The sequence below is a fragment of the Montipora foliosa genome, chromosome 8 (assembly GCF_036669935.1).
Source record: "Montipora foliosa isolate CH-2021 chromosome 8, ASM3666993v2, whole genome shotgun sequence".
Classification (NCBI taxonomy): Eukaryota; Metazoa; Cnidaria; class Anthozoa; order Scleractinia; family Acroporidae; genus Montipora; species Montipora foliosa.
The window spans coordinates 31,003,893-31,025,113 of record NC_090876.1 but is presented as its reverse complement, the minus strand read 5'-3'; the positions used below and the strand labels follow the sequence as shown (position 1 = coordinate 31,025,113).

At 41.6% G+C, this 21,221-nt stretch overlaps 24 non-coding genes across 24 annotated transcripts; 9 read left to right on the top strand and 15 right to left on the bottom strand.

Annotated features, from left to right (window-relative positions):
* The first annotated feature begins 366 nt into the window (after window positions 1-366).
* On the top strand, window positions 367-438 carry Trnag-ucc (transfer RNA glycine (anticodon UCC)). The gene has a single exon. It is a non-coding gene; the product is annotated as a tRNA-Gly (tRNA).
* Window positions 439-1,123: 685 nt separating this feature from the next.
* Window positions 1,124-1,195, bottom strand: Trnaq-uug (transfer RNA glutamine (anticodon UUG)). Its single transcript has one exon. It is a non-coding gene; the product is annotated as a tRNA-Gln (tRNA).
* Window positions 1,196-1,509: 314 nt separating this feature from the next.
* Trnaq-cug (transfer RNA glutamine (anticodon CUG)) lies at window positions 1,510-1,581 on the bottom strand. The gene has a single exon. It is a non-coding gene; the product is annotated as a tRNA-Gln (tRNA).
* A 1,205-nt stretch (window positions 1,582-2,786) lies between these two features.
* Window positions 2,787-2,858, top strand: Trnag-ucc (transfer RNA glycine (anticodon UCC)). Its single transcript has one exon. It is a non-coding gene; the product is annotated as a tRNA-Gly (tRNA).
* A 1,122-nt stretch (window positions 2,859-3,980) lies between these two features.
* On the bottom strand, window positions 3,981-4,052 carry Trnaq-cug (transfer RNA glutamine (anticodon CUG)). Its single transcript has one exon. It is a non-coding gene; the product is annotated as a tRNA-Gln (tRNA).
* A 1,206-nt stretch (window positions 4,053-5,258) lies between these two features.
* On the top strand, window positions 5,259-5,330 carry Trnag-ucc (transfer RNA glycine (anticodon UCC)). Its single transcript has one exon. It is a non-coding gene; the product is annotated as a tRNA-Gly (tRNA).
* Window positions 5,331-6,040: 710 nt separating this feature from the next.
* Trnaq-uug (transfer RNA glutamine (anticodon UUG)) lies at window positions 6,041-6,113 on the bottom strand. Its single transcript has one exon. It is a non-coding gene; the product is annotated as a tRNA-Gln (tRNA).
* Window positions 6,114-6,440: 327 nt separating this feature from the next.
* Window positions 6,441-6,512, bottom strand: Trnaq-cug (transfer RNA glutamine (anticodon CUG)). The gene has a single exon. It is a non-coding gene; the product is annotated as a tRNA-Gln (tRNA).
* Window positions 6,513-7,723: 1,211 nt separating this feature from the next.
* Trnag-ucc (transfer RNA glycine (anticodon UCC)) lies at window positions 7,724-7,795 on the top strand. Its single transcript has one exon. It is a non-coding gene; the product is annotated as a tRNA-Gly (tRNA).
* A 701-nt stretch (window positions 7,796-8,496) lies between these two features.
* On the bottom strand, window positions 8,497-8,568 carry Trnaq-uug (transfer RNA glutamine (anticodon UUG)). The gene has a single exon. It is a non-coding gene; the product is annotated as a tRNA-Gln (tRNA).
* A 336-nt stretch (window positions 8,569-8,904) lies between these two features.
* On the bottom strand, window positions 8,905-8,976 carry Trnaq-cug (transfer RNA glutamine (anticodon CUG)). The gene has a single exon. It is a non-coding gene; the product is annotated as a tRNA-Gln (tRNA).
* A 1,204-nt stretch (window positions 8,977-10,180) lies between these two features.
* Trnag-ucc (transfer RNA glycine (anticodon UCC)) lies at window positions 10,181-10,252 on the top strand. The gene has a single exon. It is a non-coding gene; the product is annotated as a tRNA-Gly (tRNA).
* A 692-nt stretch (window positions 10,253-10,944) lies between these two features.
* Window positions 10,945-11,016, bottom strand: Trnaq-uug (transfer RNA glutamine (anticodon UUG)). Its single transcript has one exon. It is a non-coding gene; the product is annotated as a tRNA-Gln (tRNA).
* A 317-nt stretch (window positions 11,017-11,333) lies between these two features.
* On the bottom strand, window positions 11,334-11,405 carry Trnaq-cug (transfer RNA glutamine (anticodon CUG)). Its single transcript has one exon. It is a non-coding gene; the product is annotated as a tRNA-Gln (tRNA).
* A 1,216-nt stretch (window positions 11,406-12,621) lies between these two features.
* Trnag-ucc (transfer RNA glycine (anticodon UCC)) lies at window positions 12,622-12,693 on the top strand. The gene has a single exon. It is a non-coding gene; the product is annotated as a tRNA-Gly (tRNA).
* Window positions 12,694-13,762: 1,069 nt separating this feature from the next.
* Trnaq-cug (transfer RNA glutamine (anticodon CUG)) lies at window positions 13,763-13,834 on the bottom strand. Its single transcript has one exon. It is a non-coding gene; the product is annotated as a tRNA-Gln (tRNA).
* A 1,215-nt stretch (window positions 13,835-15,049) lies between these two features.
* On the top strand, window positions 15,050-15,121 carry Trnag-ucc (transfer RNA glycine (anticodon UCC)). Its single transcript has one exon. It is a non-coding gene; the product is annotated as a tRNA-Gly (tRNA).
* A 681-nt stretch (window positions 15,122-15,802) lies between these two features.
* On the bottom strand, window positions 15,803-15,874 carry Trnaq-uug (transfer RNA glutamine (anticodon UUG)). The gene has a single exon. It is a non-coding gene; the product is annotated as a tRNA-Gln (tRNA).
* Window positions 15,875-16,197: 323 nt separating this feature from the next.
* On the bottom strand, window positions 16,198-16,269 carry Trnaq-cug (transfer RNA glutamine (anticodon CUG)). The gene has a single exon. It is a non-coding gene; the product is annotated as a tRNA-Gln (tRNA).
* A 1,220-nt stretch (window positions 16,270-17,489) lies between these two features.
* Window positions 17,490-17,562, top strand: Trnag-ucc (transfer RNA glycine (anticodon UCC)). The gene has a single exon. It is a non-coding gene; the product is annotated as a tRNA-Gly (tRNA).
* A 1,087-nt stretch (window positions 17,563-18,649) lies between these two features.
* Trnaq-cug (transfer RNA glutamine (anticodon CUG)) lies at window positions 18,650-18,721 on the bottom strand. The gene has a single exon. It is a non-coding gene; the product is annotated as a tRNA-Gln (tRNA).
* Window positions 18,722-19,935: 1,214 nt separating this feature from the next.
* Window positions 19,936-20,007, top strand: Trnag-ucc (transfer RNA glycine (anticodon UCC)). Its single transcript has one exon. It is a non-coding gene; the product is annotated as a tRNA-Gly (tRNA).
* A 689-nt stretch (window positions 20,008-20,696) lies between these two features.
* On the bottom strand, window positions 20,697-20,768 carry Trnaq-uug (transfer RNA glutamine (anticodon UUG)). The gene has a single exon. It is a non-coding gene; the product is annotated as a tRNA-Gln (tRNA).
* Window positions 20,769-21,094: 326 nt separating this feature from the next.
* Window positions 21,095-21,166, bottom strand: Trnaq-cug (transfer RNA glutamine (anticodon CUG)). The gene has a single exon. It is a non-coding gene; the product is annotated as a tRNA-Gln (tRNA).
* Between the last annotated feature and the right edge of the window lie 55 nt (window positions 21,167-21,221).

Below are 21,221 nucleotides of genomic sequence, written 5' to 3'. Positions count from 1 at the left end.
ATTGTACGAAAACTTATACCAACAGCTAGGATATTGGGTGAGGCAGAAACTGTACCTCACGAGACTTCTTCCTTCACCGGACTTAATGATGTCCTCAGGAAAACTTTGCTTTGGGAGGCCAAATCAAACTCCAGATCAGTTTACTCCTTTTGCGAACTCCAATGGCGCCAAAATGAAACCAACAAGCGTCACATTGAGAGTGGATTGGAAACCAACCGGCAACAACAACAACAGGTACCTAGGGCCTCAGGCGTTTTTTAGTTTGCTTTACGTTCTAATAAATTTGCTCCCGTCCTTGCCATCTGGCTGCGCTCCGATTACCTTTGGAACATAGAGAAATTTTCTCTCCACAAATATACAGCTAGCGCGTCGGTGGTATAGTGGTTAGCATAGCTGCCTTCCAAGCAGTTGACCCGGGTTCGATTCCCGGCCGACGCAGGTGCTCGGCATTTTGGCCACGTGTCTTGATCAATATGATCCTGGGGCTACAACCGACAGTGGATTCATTCTAACTGTCCGGGACAAAAAAATCACTTGACGGCCAATATCAATGGCACACAGTATTGCTGTAGTAGCTAGTTAGCGTCGTTAGAGATTTCCATGAATGATTTGAGGCTTAAGAGTGAAGTGAGCTCAATAATACTCTGCGCAGGAATGTCTTGCTTGATAGAAAGTTGCCGCCCCCTCTCTTTCCATAAAAATAGGCCAATTTCAATATATAACAATTCAGTCCGAAACAATTGGCATCATCTCGAGGTTTTGGGGAATAAATGCAAGGATTTGTATGGGTTTATTCCCCAGAGCCTTGACATGATGGCTTTTGTTTTGGACTAATTTTAGTATATCCAAATTGGTCTATTGAAAAGCGATCAGTGTGTCTTTGCAATGACGATTTTCGATTCGAGTGAGCCATCATTGGGTTGGCGAGGGGGGGGGGGGGTCTGAGTCACCTTACTGGACTCACTGAAGTAGCACAAGGAAGACCCAACTACATTTGAGAAATCCCCAGTTAGTCTTTACCATCACAATCTCCAGGTCAGCGGAGTTTGGAAGGTTCTGAGTCACGAAACTGGACACACATTGAAGGAAGATGTACATTTGCTTTAAAATAACCTTAAAATAGAGGTCCCACCGGGATTTGAACTCGGATCGCTGGATTCAAAGTCCAGAGTGCTGACCATTACACCATGGGGCCGGCAACGAGATTAAAGAATGTCTAGTTTGATCAGTTCACCACGTTGACATCAAACAAATAACAATAATAATAATAATAATAATAATAATAATAATAATAATAATAATAAAATTAGAAGAGATTTGTAGGATAATTCAAATGGCCATTACAGTCCATTCGACTGTACTGTCCTTACATTGTGAGACTAGATTGTCAACTAGAGAACCAAAGATGAACTGCTGTTTTTTCACTCGGTAAAAGAGCGCGGGCATGAACGACCTTTCTCATGTACCCAATGCCCGAAGAAACACTGCAAAATACAAGAAATATTTATTAGGTTCCACCGAGATTTGAACTCGGATCGCTGGATTCAGAGTCCAGAGTGCTGACCATTACACCATGGAACCAACCGGCAACAACAGGTATCTCGGACCTCGGACGTTTTTAGTTTGCTTTACTTTCTATTAAATTTGCTCCCATCCTTGCCATCTGGCTGCGCTCCGATTACCTTTGGGAAATATATATAGTGAAATTTTCTCTCCACAAGCATACAACCCGCGCGTGTTTTATCTAACCTACAGGTTATGGAATAAGTCTACATGTGGTTGACAGACCTTCGTTAAGTTTATATTGTTTATAGAAAAGCGTTCGTAAAATTTTGTTGTTGACAAATTTAAATGGGTTTAGATTTTTTCTAAAGAATTTGAACTGCATTTCGTTCGATTCTATCTGATTTCCTGTCGGGCTTTATTGAAATTAAATGTGGCATTACAAACAACAAAATTCGACCGGTATGATTTTTGACCTGTATATTTAAGAGAAACTGCAGTGATAACTTCTCTATTTTACAGTGTTTTATTAATCAATTTGAGCATTAAAGGTTAAATGAACGCTCCGTACGAATGCCTTTACCGTAAGAAAGAAGTCAAATTCAGAAAGCACCCAGACTTACGTGTTTTTCAGAGGTATCTTCCTGTTCGTCTGCCAGAGATCAGTTGCAAAGCTTGTTTAGGTCCCGGATGAAACGTCTCCCAGAACGCGGAAAAGCCTACATTCTTCTGTTCACGATATTTTTTTAAAGTCTACAGCCGGGTCCAAATTCTGCAAGATTTTTATCTTGTCTCTCTTGTGAAGAACCCCTACAACTATTTTCTTGGGCTGTAGACTTGTTACCTCCTCAAACAAAGCCCGCAATATCCTGGAGAAAGCTGCAGGAAAGCCCGAGTGTTTGCATTACTCGTTAAGCTGATTGTACGAAAACTTATACCAACAGCTAGGATATTGGGTGAGGCAGAAACTGTACCTCACGAGACTTCTTCCTTCACCGGACTTAATGATGTCCTCAGGAAAACTTTGCTTTGGGAGGCCAAATCAAACTCCAGATCAGTTTACTCCTTTTGCGAACTCCAATGGCGCCAAAATGAAACCAACAAGCGTCACATTGAGAGTGGATTGGAAACCAACCGGCAACAACAACAACAGGTACCTAGGGCCTCAGGCGTTTTTAGTTTGCTTTACGTTCTAATAAATTTGCTCCCGTCCTTGCCATCTGGCTGCGCTCCGATTACCTTGGAACATAGAGAAATTTTCTCTCCACAAATATACAGCTAGCGCGTCGGTGGTATAGTGGTTAGCATAGCTGCCTTCCAAGCAGTTGACCCGGGTTCGATTCCCGGCCGACGCAGGTGCTCGGCATTTTGGCCACGTGTCTTGATCAATATGATCCTGGGGCTACAACCGACAGTGGATTCATTCTAACTGTCCGGACAAAAAAAATCACTTGACGGCCAATATCAATGGCACACAGTATTGCTGTAGTAGCTAGTTAGCGTCGTTAGAGATTTCCATGAATGATTTGAGGCTTAAGAGTGAAGTGAGCTCAATAATACTCTGCGCAGGAATGTCTTGCTTGATGATAGAAAGTTGCCGCCCCCTCCTTTCCATAAAAATAGGCCAATTTCAATATATAACAATTCAGTCCGAAACAATTGGCATCATCTCGAGGTTTTGGGGAATAAATGCAAGGATTTGTATGGGTTTATTCCCCAGAGCCTTGACATGATGGCTTTGTTTTGGACTAAATTTTAGTATATCCAAATTGGTCTATTGAAAAGCGATCAGTGTGTCTTTGCAATGACGATTTTCGATTCGAGTGAGCCATCATTGGGTGGGGGGAGGGGGGGGGGGGGGGGGGGGGGGGGGGGAAGGGGGGGGGGGGTCTGAGTCACGTTACTGGACTCACTGAAGTAGCACAAGGAAGACCCAACTACATTTGAGAAATCCCCAGTTAGTCTTTACCATCACAATCTCCAGGTCAGCGGAGTTTGGAAGGTTCTGAGTCACGAAACTGGACACACATTGAAGGAAGATGTACATTTGCTTTAAAATAACCTTAAAATAGAGGTCCCACCGGGATTTGAACTCGATCGCTGGATTCAAAGTCCAGAGTGCTGACCATTACACCATGGGGCCGGCAACGAGATTAAAGAATGTCTAGTTTGATCAGTTCACCACGTTGACATCAAACAAATAACAATAATAATAATAATAATAATAATAATAATAATAATATAATAATAATAAATAATAATAATAATAATAAAATTAGAAGAGATTTGTAGGATAATTCAAATGGCCATTACAGTCCATTCGACTGTACTGTCCTTACATTGTGAGACTAGATTGTCAACTAGAGAACCAAAGATGAACTGCTGTTTTTTCACTCGGTAAAAGAGCGCGGGCATGAACGACCTTTCTCATGTACCCAATGCCCGAAGAAACACTGCAAAATACAAGAAATATTTATAGGTTCCACCGAGATTTGAACTCGGATCGCTGGATTCAGAGTCCAGAGTGCTGACCATTACACCATGGAACCAACCGGCAACAACAGGTATCTCGGACCTCGGACGTTTTTTAGTTTGCTTTACTTTCTATTAAATTTGCTCCCATCCTTGCCATCTGGCTGCGCTCCGATTACCTTTGGGAAATATATATAGTGAAATTTTCTCTCCACAAGCATACAACCCGCGCGTGTTTTATCTAACCTACAGGTTATGGAATAAGTCTACATGTGGTTGACAGACCTTCGTTAAGTTTATATTGTTTATAGAAAAGCGTTCGTAAAATTTGTTGTTGACAAATTTAAATGGGTTTAGATTTTTTCTAAAGAATTTGAACTGCATTTCGTTCGATTCTATCTGATTTCCTGTCGGGCTTTATTGAAATTAAATGTGGCATTACAAACAACAAAATTCGACCGGTATGATTTTTGACCTGTATATTAAGAGAACTGGCAGTGATAACTTCTATTTTACAGTGTTTTATTAATCAATTTGAGCATTAAAGGTTAAATGAACGCTCCGTACGAATGCCTTTACCGTAAGAAAGAAGTCAAATTCAGAAAGCACCCAGACTTACGTGTTTTTCAGAGGTATCTTCCTGTTCGTCTGCCAGAGATCAGTTGCAAAGCTTGTTTAGGTCCCGGATGAAACGTCTCCCAGAACGCGGAAAAGCCTACATTCTTCTGTTCACGATATTTTTTTAAAGTCTACAGCCGGGTCCAAATTCTGCAAGATTTTTATCTTGTCTCTCTTGTGAAGAACCCCTACAACTATTTTTTTGGGCTGTAGACTTGTTACCTCCTCAAACAAAGCCCGCAATATCCTGGAGAAAGCTGCAGGAAAGCCCGAGTGTTTGCATTACTCGTTAAGCTGATTGTACGAAAACTTATACCAACAGCTAGGATATTGGGTGAGGCAGAAACTGTACCTCACGAGACTTCTTCCTTCACCGGACTTAATGATGTCCTCAGGAAAACTTTGCTTTGGAGGCCAAATCAAACTCCAGATCAGTTTTACTCCTTTTTGCGAACTCCAATGGCGCCAAAATGAAACCAACAAGCGTCACATTGAGAGTGGATTGGAAACCAACCGGCAACAACAACAACAGGTACCTAGGGCCTCAGGGCGTTTTTTAGTTTGCTTTACGTTCTAATAAATTTGCTCCCGTCCTTGCCATCTGGCTGCGCTCCGATTACCTTTGGAACATAGAGAAATTTTCTCTCCACAAATATACAGCTAGCGCGTCGGTGGTATAGTGGTTAGCATAGCTGCCTTCCAAGCAGTTGACCCGGGTTCGATTCCCGGCCGACGCAGGTGCTCGGCATTTTGGCCACGTGTCTTGATCAATATGATCCTGGGGCTACAACCGACAGTGGATTCATTCTAACTGTCCGGGACAAAAAAAATCACTTGACGGCCAATATCAATGGCACACAGTATATTGCTGTAGTAGCTAGTTAGCGTCGTTAGAGATTTTCATGAATGATTTGAGGCTTAAGAGTGAAGTGAGCTCAATAATACTCTGCGCAGGAATGTCTTGCTTGATAGAAAGTTGCCGCCCCCCTCTCTTTCCATAAAAATAGGCCAATTTCAATATATAACAATTCAGTCCGAAACAATTGGCATCATCTCGAGGTTTTGGGGAATAAATGCAAGGATTTGTATGGGTTTATTCCCCAGAGCCTTGACATGATGGCTTTTGTTTTTTGGACTAATTTTAGTATATCCAAATTGGTCTATTGAAAAGCGATCAGTGTGTCTTTGCAATGACGATTTTCGATTCGAGTGAGCCATCATTGGGTTGGGGGGGGGGGGGGGGGGGAAGGGGGGGGGGGGGGTCTGAGTCACGTTACTGGACTCACTGAAGTAGCACAAGGAAGACCCAACTACATTTGAGAAATCCCCAGTTAGTCTTTACCATCACAATCTCCAGGTCAGCGGAGTTTTTGGAAGGTTCTGAGTCACGAAACTGGACACACATTGAAGGAAGATGTACATTTGCTTTAAAATAACCTTAAAATAGAGGTCCCACCGGGATTTGAACTCGGATCGCTGGATTCAAAGTCCAGAGTGCTGACCATTACACCATGGGGGCCGGCAACGAGATTAAAGAATGTCTAGTTTGATCAGTTTCACCACGTTGACATCAAACAAAACAATAATAATAATAATAATAATAATAATATATAATAATAATAATAATAATAAATAATAATAAAATTAGAAGAGATTTGTAGGATAATTCAAATGGCCATTACAGTCCATTCGACTGCACTGTCCTTACATTGTGAGACTAGATTGTCAACTAGAGAACCAAAGATGAACTGCTGTTTTTTTCACTCGGTAAAAGAGCGCGGGCATGAACGACCTTTCTCATGTACCCAATGCCCGAAGAAACACTGCAAAATACAAGAAATATTTATAGGTTCCACCGAGATTTGAACTCGGATCGCTGGATTCAGAGTCCAGAGTGCTGACCATTACACCATGGAACCAACCGGCAACAACAGGTATATCTCGGACCTCGGACGTTTTTAGTTTGCTTTACTTTCTATTAAATTTGCTCCCATCCTTGCCATCTGGCTGCGCTCCGATTACCTTTGGGAAATATATATAGTGAAATTTTCTCTCCACAAGCATACAACCCGCGCGTGTTTTATCTAACCTACAGGTTATGGAATAAGTCTACATGTGGTTGACAGACCTTCGTTAAGTTTATATTGTTTATAGAAAAGCGTTCGTAAAATTTGTTGTTGTTGACAAATTTAAATGGGTTTAGATTTTTTCTAAAGAATTTGAACTGCATTTCGTTCGATTCTATCTGATTTCCTGTCGGGCTTTATTGAAATTAAATGTGGCATTACAAACAACAAAATTCGACCGGTATGATTTTTGACCTGTATATTTAAGAGAACTGGCAGTGATAACTTCTATTTTACAGTGTTTTATTAATCAATTTGAGCATTAAAGGTTAAATGAACGCTCCGTACGAATGCCTTTACCGTAAGAAAGAAGTCAAATTCAGAAAGCACCCAGACTTACGTGTTTTTCAGAGGTATCTTCCTGTTCGTCTGCCAGAGATCAGTTGCAAAGCTTGTTTAGGTCCCGGATGAAACGTCTCCCAGAACGCGGAAAAGCCTACATTCTTCTGTTCACGATATTTTTTTAAAATCTACAGCCGGGTCCAAATTCTGCAAGATTTTTTATCTTGTCTCTCTTGTGAAGAACCCCTACAACTATTTTCTTGGGCTGTAGACTTGTTACCTCCTCAAACAAAGCCCGCAATATCCTGGAGAAAGCTGCAGGAAAGCCCGAGTGTTTGCATTACTCGTTAAGCTGATTGTACGAAAACTTATACCAACAGCTAGGATATTGGGTGAGGCAGAAACTGTACCTCACGAGACTTCTTCCTTCACCGGACTTAATGATGTCCTCAGGAAAACTTTGCTTTGGGAGGCCAAATCAAACTCCAGATCAGTTTACTCCTTTTGCGAACTCCAATGGCGCCAAAATGAAACCAACAAGCGTCACATTGAGAGTGGATTGGAAACCAACCGGCAACAACAACAACAGGTACCTAGGGCCTCAGGCGTTTTTTAGTTTGCTTTACGTTCTAATATAAATTTGCTCCCGTCCTTGCCATCTGGCTGCGCTCCGATTACCTTTGGAACATAGAGAATTTTCTCTCCACAAATATACAGCTAGCGCGTCGGTGGTATAGTGGTTAGCATAGCTGCCTTCCAAGCAGTTGACCCGGGTTCGATTCCCGGCCGACGCAGGTGCTCGGCATTTTGGCCACGTGTCTTGATCAATATGATCCTGGGGCTACAACCGACAGTGGATTCATTCTAACTGTCCGGGACAAAAAAAATCACTTGACGGCCAATATCAATGGCACACAGTATTGCTGTAGTAGCTAGTTAGCGTCGTTAGAGATTTCCATGAATGATTTGAGGCTTAAGAGTGAAGTGAGCTCAATAATACTCTGCGCAGGAATGTCTTGCTTGATAGAAAGTTGCCGCCCCCTCCTCTTTCCATAAAAATAGGCCAATTTCAATATATAACAATTCAGTCCGAAACAATTGGCATCATCTCGAGGTTTTGGGGAATAAATGCAAGGATTTGTATGGGTTTATTCCCCAGAGCCTTGACATGATGGCTTTTGTTTTGGACTAATTTTAGTATATCCAAATTGGTCTATTGAAAAGCGATCAGTGTGTCTTTGCAATGACGATTTTCGATTCGAGTGAGCCATCATTGGGGTTGGGGGGGAGGGGGGGGGAAGGGGGGGGGGGGTCTGAGTCACGTTACTGGACTCACTGAAGTAGCACAAGGAAGACCCAACTACATTTGAGAAATCCCCAGTTAGTCTTTACCATCACAATCTCCAGGTCAGCGGAGTTTGGAAGGTTCTGAGTCACGAAACTGGACACACATTGAAGGAAGATGTACATTTGCTTTAAAATAACCTTAAAATAGAGGTCCCACCGGGATTTGAACTCGGATCGCTGGATTCAAAGTCCAGAGTGCTGACCATTACACCATGGGGCCGGCAACGAGATTAAAGAATGTCTAGTTTGATCAGTTCACCACGTTGACATCAAACAAATAACAAATAATAATAATAATAATAATAATAATAATAATAATAATAATAATAATAATAATAATAAAATAATAATAAAATTAGAAGAGATTTGTAGGATAATCAAATGGCCATTACAGTCCATTCGACTGTACTGTCCTTACATTGTGAGACTAGATTGTCAACTAGAGAACCAAAGATGAACTGCTGTTTTTTCACTCGGTAAAAGAGCGCGGGCATGAACGACCTTTCTCATGTACCCAATGCCCGAAGAAACACTGCAAAATACAAGAAATATTTATAGGTTCCACCGAGATTTGAACTCGGATCGCTGGATTCAGAGTCCAGAGTGCTGACCATTACACCATGGAACCAACGGCAACAACAGGTATCTCGGACCTCGGACGTTTTTAGTTTGCTTTACTTTCTATTAAATTTGCTCCCATCCTTGCCATCTGGCTGCGCTCCGATTACCTTTGGGAAATATATATAGTGAAATTTTCTCTCCACAAGCATACAACCCGCGCGTGTTTTATCTAACCTACAGGTTATGGAATAAGTCTACATGTGGTTGACAGACCTTCGTTAAGTTTATATTGTTTATAGAAAAGCGTTCGTAAAATTTGTTGTTGACAAATTTAAATGGGTTTAGATTTTTTCTAAAGAATTTGAACTGCATTTCGTTCGATTCTATCTGATTTCCTGTCGGGCTTTATTGAAATTAAATGTGGCATTACAAACAACAAAATTCGACCGGTATGATTTTTGACCTGTATATTTAAGAGAACTGGCAGTGATAACTTCTATTTTACAGTGTTTTATTAATCAATTTGAGCATTAAAGGTTAAATGAACGCTCCGTACGAATGCCTTTACCGTAAGAAAGAAGTCAAATTCAGAAAGCACCCAGACTTACGTGTTTTTCAGAGGTATCTTCCTGTTCGTCTGCCAGAGATCAGTTGCAAAGCTTGTTTAGGTCCCGGATGAAACGTCTCCCAGAACGCGGAAAAGCCTACATTCTTCTGTTCACGATATTTTTTTAAAGTCTACAGCCGGGTCCAAATTCTGCAAGATTTTTATCTTGTCTCTCTTGTGAAGAACCCCTACAACTATTTTCTTGGGCTGTAGACTTGTTACCTCCTCAAACAAAGCCCGCAATATCCTGGAGAAAGCTGCAGGAAAGCCCGAGTGTTTGCATTACTCGTTAAGCTGATTGTACGAAAACTTATACCAACAGCTAGGATATTGGGTGAGGCAGAAACTGTACCTCACGAGACTTCTTCCTTCACCGGACTTAATGATGTCCTCAGGAAAACTTTGCTTTGGGAGGCCAAATCAAACTCCAGATCAGTTTACTCCTTTTGCGAACTCCAATGGCGCCAAAATGAAACCAACAAGCGTCACATTGAGAGTGGAGTGGAAACCAACCGGCAACAAACAACAACAGGTACCTAGGGCCTTAGGCGTTTTTTAGTTTGCTTTACGTTCTAATAAATTTGCTCCCGTCCTTGCCATCTGGCTGCGCTTCGATTACCTTTGGAACATAGTGAAATTTTCTCTCCACAAATATACAGCTAGCGCGTCGGTGGTATAGTGGTTAGCATAGCTGCCTTCCAAGCAGTTGACCCGGGTTCGATTCCCGGCCGACGCAGGTGCTCGGCATTTTGGCCACGTGTCTTGATCAATATGATCCTGGGGCTACAACCGACAGTGGATTCATTCTAACTGTCCGGGACAAAAAACTCACTTGGCGGCCAATATCAATGGCACACAGTATTGCTGTAGTAGCTAGTTAGCGTCGTTAGAGATTTCCATGAATGATTTGAGGCTCAAGAGTGAAGTGAGCTCAATAATACTCTGCGCAGGAATGTCTTGCTTGATAGAAAGTTGCCGCCCCCTCTCTTTCCATAAAATAGGCCAATTTCAATATATAACAATTCAGTCCGAAACAATTGGCATCATCTCGAGGTTTTGGGGAATAAATGCAAGGATTTGTATGGGTTTATTCCCCAGAGCCTTAACATGATGGCTTTTGTTTTGGACTAATTTTAGTATATCGAAATTGGTCTATTGAAAAGCGATCAGTGTGTCTTTGCAATGACGATTTTCGATTCGAGTGAGCCATCATTGGGTTGGGGGGACGGGGGGGGAAGGGGGGGGTCTGAGTCACCTTACTGGACTCACTGAAGTAGCACAAGGAAGACCCAACTACATTTGAGAAATCCCCAGTTAGTCTTTACCATCACAATCTCCAGGTCAGCGGAGTTTGGAAGGTTCTGAGTCACGAAACTGGACACACATTGAAGGAAGATGTACATTTGCTTTAAAATAACCTTAAAATAGAGGTCCCACCGGGATTTGAACTCGGATCGCTGGATTCAAAGTCCAGAGTGCTGACCATTACACCATGGGGCCGGCAACGAGATTAAAGAATGTCTAGTTTGATCAGTTCACCACGTTGACATCAAACAAATAATAATAATAATAATAATAATAATAATAATAATAATAATAATAATAATAATAAAATTAGAAGAGATTTGTAGGATAATTCAAATGGCCTTTACAGTCCATTCGACTGTACTGTCCTTACATTGTGAGACTAGATTGTCAACTAGAGAACCAAAGATGAACTGCTGTTTTTTCACTCGGTAAAAGAGCGCGGGCATGAACGACCTTTCTCATGTACCCAATGCCCGAAGAAAGACTGCAAAATACAAGAAATATCTATTAGGTTCCACCGAGATTTGAACTCGGATCGCTGGATTCAGAGTCCAGAGTGCTGACCATTACACCATGGAACCAACCGGCAACAACAGGTATCTCGGACCTCGGACGTTTTTTAGTTTGCTTTACTTTCTATTAAATTTGCTCCCATCCTTGCCATCTGGCTGCGCTCCGATTACCTTTGGGAAATATATATAGTGAAATTTTCTCTCCACAAGCATACAACCCGCGCGTGTTTTATCTAACCTACAGGTTATGGAATAAGTCTACATGTGGTTGACAGACCTTCGTTAAGTTTATATATTGTTTACAGAAAAGCGTTCGTAAAAATTTGTGGTGTTGACAAATTTAAATGGGTTTAGATTTTTCTAAAGAATTTGAACTGCATTTCGTTCGATTCTATCTGATTTCCTGTCGGGCTTTATTGAAATTAAATGTGGCATTACAAACAACAAAATTCGACCGGTATGATTTTTGACCTGTATATTTAAGAGAACTGGCAGTGTTAACTTCTATTTTACAGTGTTTTATTAATCAATTTGAGCATTAAAGGTTAAACGAACGCTCCGTACGAATGCCTTTACCGTAAGAAAGAAGTCAAATTCAGAAAGCACCTCAGACTTACGTGTTTTTCAGAGGTATCTTCCTGTTCGTCTGCCAGAGATCAGTTGCAAAGCTTGTTTAGGTCCCGGATGAAACGTCTCCCAGAACGCGGAAAAGCCTACATTCTTCTGTTGACGATATTTTTTAAAGTCTACAGCCGGGTCCAAATTCTGCAAAGATTTTTATCTTGTCTCTCTTGTAAAGAAACCCTACAACTATTTTATTGGGCTGTAGACTTGTCACCTCCTCAAACAAAGCCCGCATATCCTGGAGAAGCTGCAGGAAAGCCCGAGTGTTTGCATTACTCGTTTAAGCTGATTGTACGAAAACTTATACCAACAGCTAGGATATTGGGTGAGGCAGAAACTGTACCTCACGAGACTTCTTCCTTCACGGACTTAATGATGTCCTCGGAAAAACTTTGCTTTGGGAGGCCAAATCAAACTCCAGATCAGTTTACTCCTTTTGCGAACTCCAATGGCGCCAAAATGAAACCAACAAGCGTCACATTGAGAGTGGAGTGGAAACCAACCGGCAACAAGAACAACAACAACAGGTACCTAGGGCCTTAGGCGTTAGTTTTAGTTTGCTTTACGTTCTAATAAATTTGCTCCCGTCCTTGCCATCTGGCTGCGCTTCGATTACCTTTGGAACATAGTGAAATTTTCTCTCCACAGGTATATAGCTAGCGCGTCGGTGGTATAGTGGTTAGCATAGCTGCCTTCCAAGCAGTTGACCCGGGTTCGATTCCCGGCCGACGCAGGTGCTCGGCATTTTGGCCACGTGTCTTGATCAATATGATCCTGGGGCTACAACCGACAGTGGATTCATTCTAACTGTCCGGGACAAAAAAACTCACTTGGCGGCCAATATCAATGGCACACAGTATTGCTGTAGTAGCTAGTTAGCGTCGTTAGAGATTTCCATGAATGATTTGAGGCTCAAGAGTGAAGTGAGCTCAATAATACTCTGCGCAGGAATGTCTTGCTTGATAGAAAGTTGCCGCCCCCTCTCTTTCCATAAGAATAGGCCAATTTCAATATATAACAATTCAGTCCGAAACAATTGGCATCATCTCGAGGTTTTGGGGAATAAATGCAAGGATTTGTATGGGTTTATTCCCCAGAGCCTTAACATGATGGCTTTTGTTTTGGACTAATTTTAGTATATCGAAATTGGTCTATTGAAAAGCGATCAGTGGTCTTTGCAATGACGATTTTCGATTCGAGTGAGCCATCATTGGGTGGCGAAGGGGGGGGGGTCTGAGTCACCTTACTGGACTCACTGAAGTAGCACAAGGAAGACCCAACTACATTTGAGAAATCCCCAGTTAGTCTTTACCATCACAATCTCCAGGTCAGCGGAGTTTTGGAAGGTTCTGAGTCACGAAACTGGACACACATTGAAGGAAGATGTACATTTGCTTTAAAATAACCTTAAAATAGAGGTCCCACCCGGATTTGAACTCGGATCGCTGGATTCAAAGTCCAGAGTGCTGACCATTACACCATGGGGCCGGCAACGAGATTAAAGAATGTCTAGTTTGATCAGTTCACCACGTTGACATCAAACAAATAATAATAAATAATAATAATAATATAATAATAATAATAATAATAATAATAAAATTAGAAGAGATTTGTAGGATAATTCAAATGGCCTTTACAGTCCATTCGACTGTACTGTCCTTACATTGTGAGACTAGATTGTCAACTAGAGAACCAAAGATGAACTGCTGTTTTTTCACTCGGTAAAAGAGCGCGGGCATGAACGACCTTTCTCATGTACCCAATGCCCGAAGAAAAGACTGCAAAATACAAGAAATATCTATAGGTTCCACCGAGATTTGAACTCGGATCGCTGGATTCAGAGTCCAGAGTGCTGACCATTACACCATGGAACCAACCGGCAACAACAGGTATCTCGGACCTCGGACGTTTTTAGTTTGCTTTACTTTCTATTAAATTTGCTCCCATCCTTGCCATCTGGCTGCGCTCCGATTACCTTTGGGAAATATATATAGTGAAATTTTCTCTCCACAAGCATACAACCCGCGCGTGTTTTATCGACCTACAGGTTATGGAATAAGTCTACATGTGGTTGACAGACCTTCGTTAAGTTTATATTGTTTACAGAAAAGCGTTCGTAAAATTTGTGTTGTTGACAAATTTAAATGGGTTTAGATTTTTTTCTAAAGAATTTGAACTGCATTTCGTTCGATTCTATCTGATTTCCTGTCGGGCTTTATTGAAATTAAATGTGGCATTACAAACAACAAAATTCGACCGGTATGATTTTTGACCTGTATATTTAAGAGAACTGGCAGTGTTAACTTCTATTTTACAGTGTTTTTATTAATCAATTTGAGCATTAAAGGTTAAACGAACGCTCCGTACGAATGCCTTTACCGTAAGAAAGAAGTCAAATTCAGAAAGCACTCAGACTTACGTGTTTTTCAGAGGTATCTTCCTGTTCGTCTGCCAGAGATCAGTTGCAAAGCTTGTTTAGGTCCCGGATGAAACGTCTCCCAGAACGCGGAAAAGCCTACATTCTTCTGTTGACGATATTTTTTTAAAGTCTACAGCCGGGTCCAAAATTCTGCAAGATTTTTATCTTGTCTCTCTTGTAAAGAACCCCTACAACTATTTTATTGGGCTGTAGACTTGTCACCTCCTCAAACAAAGCCCGCAATATCCTGGAGAAAGCTGCAGGAAAGCCCGAGTGTTTGCATTACTCGTTAAGCTGATTGTACGAAAACTTATACCAACAGCTAGGATATTGGGTGAGGCAGAAACTGTACCTCACGAGACTTCTTCCTTCACTGGACTTAATGATGTCCTCCGGAAAACTTTGCTTTGGGAGGGCCAAATCAAACTCCAGATCAGTTTACTCCTTTTGCGAACTCCAATGGCGCCAAAATGAAACCAACAAGCGTCACATTGAGAGTGGAGTGGAAACCAACCGGCAACAAGAAAAAACAAAACAGGTACCTAGGGCCTTAGGCGTTTTTTAGTTTGCTTTACGTTCTAATAAATTTGCTCCCGTCCTTGCCATCTGGCTGCGCTTCGATTACCTTTGGAACATAGTGAAATTTTCTCTCCACAGGTATATAGCTAGCGCGTCGGTGGTATAGTGGTTAGCATAGCTGCCTTCCAAGCAGTTGACCCGGGTTCGATTCCCGGCCGACGCAGGTGCTCGGCATTTTTGGCCACGTGTCTTGATCAATATGATCCTGGGGCTACAACCGACAGTGGATTCATTCTAACTGTCCCGGACAAAAAACTCACTTGGCGGCCAATATCAATGGCACACAGTATTGCTGTAGTAGCTAGTTAGCGTCGTTAGAGATTTCCATGAATGATTTGAGGCTCAAGAGTGAAGTGAGCTCAATAATACTCTGCGCAGGAATGTCTTGCTTGATAGAAAGTTGCCGCCCCCTCTCTTTCCATAAGAATAGGCCAATTTCAATATATAACAATTCAGTCCGAAACAATTGGCATCATCTCGAGGTTTTGGGGAATAAATGCAGGATTTTGTATGGGTTTATTCCCCAGAGCCTTAACATGATGGCTTTTGTTTTGGACTAATTTTAGTATATCGAAATTGGGTCTATTGAAAAGCGATCAGTGTCTTTGCAATGACGATTTTCGATTCGAGTGAGCCATCATTGGGTGGCGAAGGGGGGATCTGAGTCACCTTACTGGACTCACTGAAGTAGCACAAGGAAGACCCAACTACATTTGAGAAATCCCCAGTTAGTCTTTACCATCACAATCTCCAGGTCAGCGGAGTTTGGAAGGTTCTGAGTCACGAAACTGGACACACATTGAAGGAAGATGTACATTTGCTTTAAAATAACCTTAAAATAGAGAGGTCCCACCGGGATTTGAACTCGGATCGCTGGATTCAAAGTCCAGAGTGCTGACCATTACACCATGGGGCCGGCAACGAGATTAAAGAATGTCTAGTTTGATCAGTTCACCACGTTGACATCAAACAAATAATAATAATATAATAATAATAATAATAATAATAATAATAATAATAATAATAGAAAATAAAAATTAGAAGAGATTTGTAGGATAATTCAAATGGCCTTTACAGTCCATTCGACTGTACTGTCCTTACATTGTGAGACTAGATTGTCAACTAGAGAACCAAAGATGAACTGCTGTTTTTTCACTCGGTAAAAGAGCGCGGGCATGAACGACCTTTCTCATGTACCCAATGCCCGAAGAAAGACTGCAAAATACAAGAAATATCTATAGGTTCCACCGAGATTTGAACTCGGATCGCTGGATTCAGAGTCCAGAGTGCTGACCATTACACCATGGAACCAACCGGCAACAACAGGTATCTCGGACCTCGGACGTTTTTAGTTTGCTTACTTTTCTATTAAATTTGCTCCCATCCTTGCCATCTGGCTGCGCTCCGATTACCTTTGGGAAATATATATAGTGAAATTTTCTCTCCACAAGCATACAACCCGCGCGTGTGTTTTATCTGACCTACAGGTTATGGAATAAGTCTACATGTGGTTGACAGACCTTCGTTAAGTTTATATTGTTTACAGAAAAGCGTTCGTAAAATTTGTGTTGTTGACAAATTTAAATGGGTTTAGATTTTTTCTAAAGAATTTGAACTGCATTTCGTTCGATTCTATCTGATTTCCTGTCGGGCTTTATTGAAATTAAATGTGGCATTACAAACAACAAAATTCGACCGGGTATGATTTTTGACCTGTATATTTAAGAGAACTGGCAGTGTTAACTTCTATTTTACAGTGTTTTATTAATCAATTTGAGCATTAAAGGTTAAACGAACGCTCCGTACGAATGCCTTTACCGTAAGAAAGAAGTCAAATTCAGAAAGCACTCAGACTTACGTGTTTTTTCAGAGGTATCTTCTGTTCGTCTGCCAGAGATCAGTTGCAAAGCTTGTTTAGGTCCCGGATGAAACGTCTCCCAGAACGCGGAAAAGCCTACATTCTTCTGTTGACGATATTTTTTTAAAGTCTACAGCCGGGTCCAAATTCTGCAAGATTTTTATCTTGTCTCTCTTGTAAAGAACCCCTACAACTATTTTCTTGGGCTGTAGACTTGTCACCTCCTCAAACAAAGCCCGCAATATCCTGGAGAAAGCTGCAGGGAAAGCCCGAGTGTTTTGCATTACTCGTTAAGCTGATTGTACGAAAACTTATACCAACAGCTAGGATATTGGGTGAGGCAGAAAACTGTACCTCACGAGACTTTCTTCCTTCACTGGACTTAATGATGTCCTCCGGAAAACTTTGCTTTGGGAGGCCAAATCAAACTCCAGATCAGTTTACTCCTTTTGCGAACTCCAATGGCGCCAAAATGAAACCAACAAGCGTCACATTGAGAGTGGAGTGGAAACCAACCGGCAACAAGAACAACAACAACAGGTACCTAGGGCCTTAGGCGTTTTTTAGTTTGCTTTACGTTCTAATAAATTTGCTCCCGTCCTTGCCATCTGGCTGCGCTTCGATTACCTTTGGAACATAGTGAAATTTTTCTCTCCACAGGTATATAGCTAGCGCGTCGGTGGTATAGTGGTTAGCATAGCTGCCTTCCAAAGCAGTTGACCCGGGTTCGATTCCCGGCCGACGCAGGTGCTCGGCATTTTGGCCACGTGTCTTGATCAATATGATCCTGGGGCTACAACCGACAGTGGATTCATTCTAACTGTCCGGGACAAAAAACTCACTTGGCGGCCAATATCAATGGCACACAGTATTGCTGTAGTAGCTAGTTAGCGTCGTTAGAGATTTCCATGAATGATTTGAGGCTCAAGAGTGAAGTGAGCTCAATAATACTCTGCGCAGGAATGTGCTTGCTTGATAGAGAGTTGCCGCCCCCTCTCTTTCCATAAGAATAGGCCAATTTCAATATATAACAATTCAGTCCGAAACAATTGGCATCATCTCGAGGTTTTTGGGAATAAATGCAAGGATTTGTATGGGTTTTATTCCCCAGAGCCTTAACATGATGGCTTTTGTTTTGGACTAATTTTAGTATATCGAAATTGGTCTATTGAAAAGCGATCAGTGTCTTTGCAATGACGATTTTCGATTCGAGTGAGCCATCATTGGGTGGCGAAGGGGGGGGGGGGGGGGGGGTCTGAGTCACCTTACTGGACTCACTGAGTAGCACAAGGAAGACCCAACTACATTTGAGAAATCCCCCAGTTAGTCTTTACCATCACAATCTCCAGGTCAGCGGAGTTTGGAAGGTTCTGAGTCACGAAACTGGACACACATTGAAGGAAGATGTACATTTTGCTTTAAAATAACCTTAAAATAGAGTCCCACCGGGGATTTGAACTCGGATCGCTGGATTCAAAGTCCAGAGTGCTGACCATTACACCATGGGGCCGGCAACGAGATTAAAGAATGTCTAGTTTGATCAGTTCACCACGTTGACATCAAACAAATAATAATAATAATAATAATAATAATAATAATAATAATAAATAATAATATAATAATAATAAAATTAGAAGAGATTTGTAGGATAATTCAAATGGCCTTTACAGTCCATTCGACTGTACTGTCCTTACATTGTAGACTAGATTGTCAACTAGAGAACCAAAGATGAACTGCTGTTTTTTCACTCGGTAAAAGAGCGCGGGCATGAACGACCTTTCTCATGTACCCAATGCCCGAAGAAAAGACTGCAAAATACAAGAGAATATCTATAGGTTCCACCGAGATTTGAACTCGGATCGCTGGATTCAGAGTCCAGAGTGCTGACCATTACACCATGGAACCAACCGGCAACAACAGGTATCTCGGACCTCGGACGTTTTTAGTTTGCTTTACTTTCTATTAAATTTGCTCCCATCCTTGCCATCTGGCTGCGCTCCGATTACCTTGGGAAATATATATAGTGAAATTTTCTCTCCACAAGCATACAACCCGCGCGTGTTTTATCTGACCTACAGGTTATGGAATAAGTCTACATGTGGTTGACAGACCTTCGTTAAGTTTATATTGTTTACAGAAAAGCGTTCGTAAAATTTGTGTTGTTGACAAATTTAAATGGGTTTAGATTTTTTCTAAAGAATTTGAACTGCATTTCGTTCGATTCTATCTGATTTCCTGTCGGCTTTATTGAAATTAAATGTGGCATTACAAACAACAAAATTCGACCGGTATGATTTTTGACCTGTATATTTAAGAGAACTGGCAGTGTTAACTTCTCTATTTTACAGTGTTTTATTAATCAATTTGAGCATTAAAGGTTAAACGAACGCTCCGTACGAATGCCTTTACCGTAAGAAAGAAGTCAAATTCAGAAAGCACTCAGACTTACGTGTTTTTCAGAGGTATCTTCCTGTTCGTCTGCCAGAGATCAGTTTGCAAAGCTTGTTTAGGTCCCGGATGAAACGTCTCCCAGAACGCGGAAAAGCCTACATTCTTCTGTTGACGATATTTTTTTAAAGTCTACAGCCGGGTCCAAATTCTGCAAGATTTTTTATCTTGTCTCTCTTGTAAAGAACCCCTACAACTATTTTATTGGGCTGTAGACTTGTCACCTCCTCAAACAAAGCCCGCAATATCCTGGAGAAAGCTGCAGGAAAGCCCGAGTGTTTGCATTACTCGTTAAGCTGATTGTACGAAAACTTATACCAACAGCTAGGATATTGGGTGAGGCAGAAACTGTACCTCACGAGACTTCTTCCTTCACTGGACTTAATGATGTCCTCCGGAAAACTTTGCTTTGGGAGGCCAAATCAAACTCCAGATCAGTTTACTCCTTTTGCGAACTCCAATGGCGCCAAAATGAAACCAACAAGCGTCACATTGAGAGTGGAGTGGAAACCAACCGGCAACAAGAACAACAACAACAGGTACCTAGGGCCTTAGGCGTTTTTTAGTTTGCTTTACGTTCTAATAAATTTGCTCCCGTCCTTGCCATCTGGCTGCGCTTCGATTACCTTTGGAACATAGTGAAATTTTCTCTCCACAGGTATATAGCTAGCGCGTCGGTGGTATAGTGGTTAGCATAGCTGCCTTCCAAGCAGTTGACCCGGGTTCGATTCCCGGCCGACGCAGGTGCTCGGCATTTTGGCCACGTGTCTTGATCAATATGATCCTGGGGCTACAACCGACAGTGGATTCATTCTAACTGTCCGGGACAAAAAACTCACTTGGCGGCCAATATCAATGGCACACAGTATTGCTGTAGTAGCTAGTTAGCGTCGTTAGAGATTTCCATGAATGATTTGAGGCTCAAGAGTGAAGTGAGCTCAATAATACTCTGCGCAGGAATGTCTTGCTTGATAGAGAGTTGCCGCCCCCTCTCTCTTTCCATAAGAATAGGCCAATTTCAATATATAACAATTCAGTCCGAAACAATTGGCATCATCTCGAGGTTTGGGGAATAAATGCAAGGATTTGTATGGGTTTATTCCCCAGAGCCTTAACATGATGGCTTTTGTTTGGGACTAATTTTAGTATATCGAAATTGGTCTATTGAAAAGCGATCAGTGTCTTTGCAATGACGATTTTCGATTCGAGTGAGCCATCATTGGGTGGCGAAGGGGGGGGGGGGGGGGGGTCTGAGTCACCTTACTGGACTCACTGAAGTAGCACAAGGAAGACCCAACTACATTTGAGAAATCCCCAGTTAGTCTTTACCATCACAATCTCCAGGTCAGCGGAGTTTTGAAGGTTCTGAGTCACGAAACTGGACACACATTGAAGGAAGATGTACATTTGCTTTTAAATAACCTTAAAATAGAGGTCCCACCGGGATTTGAACTCGGATCGCTGGATTCAAAGTCCAGAGTGCTGACCATTACACCATGGGGCCGGCAACGAGATTAAAGAATGTCTAGTTTGATCAGTTCACCACGTTGACATCAAACAATATAATAATAATAATAATAATAATAATAATAATAATAATAATAATAATAATAATAATAATAAAATTAGAAGAGATTTGTAGGATAATTCAAATGGCCTTTACAGTCCATTCGACTGTACTGTCCTTACATTGTGAGACTAGATTGTCAACTAGAGAACCAAAGATGAACTGCTGCTGTTTTTTCACTCGGTAAAAGAGCGCGGGCATGAACGACCTTTCTCATGTACCCAATGCCCGAAGAAAGACTGCAAAATACAAGAAATATCTATAGGTTCCACCGAGATTTGAACTCGGATCGCTGGATTCAGAGTCCAGAGTGCTGACCATTACACCATGGAACCAACCGGCAACAACAGGTATCTCGGACCTCGGACGTTTTTAGTTTGCTTTACTTTC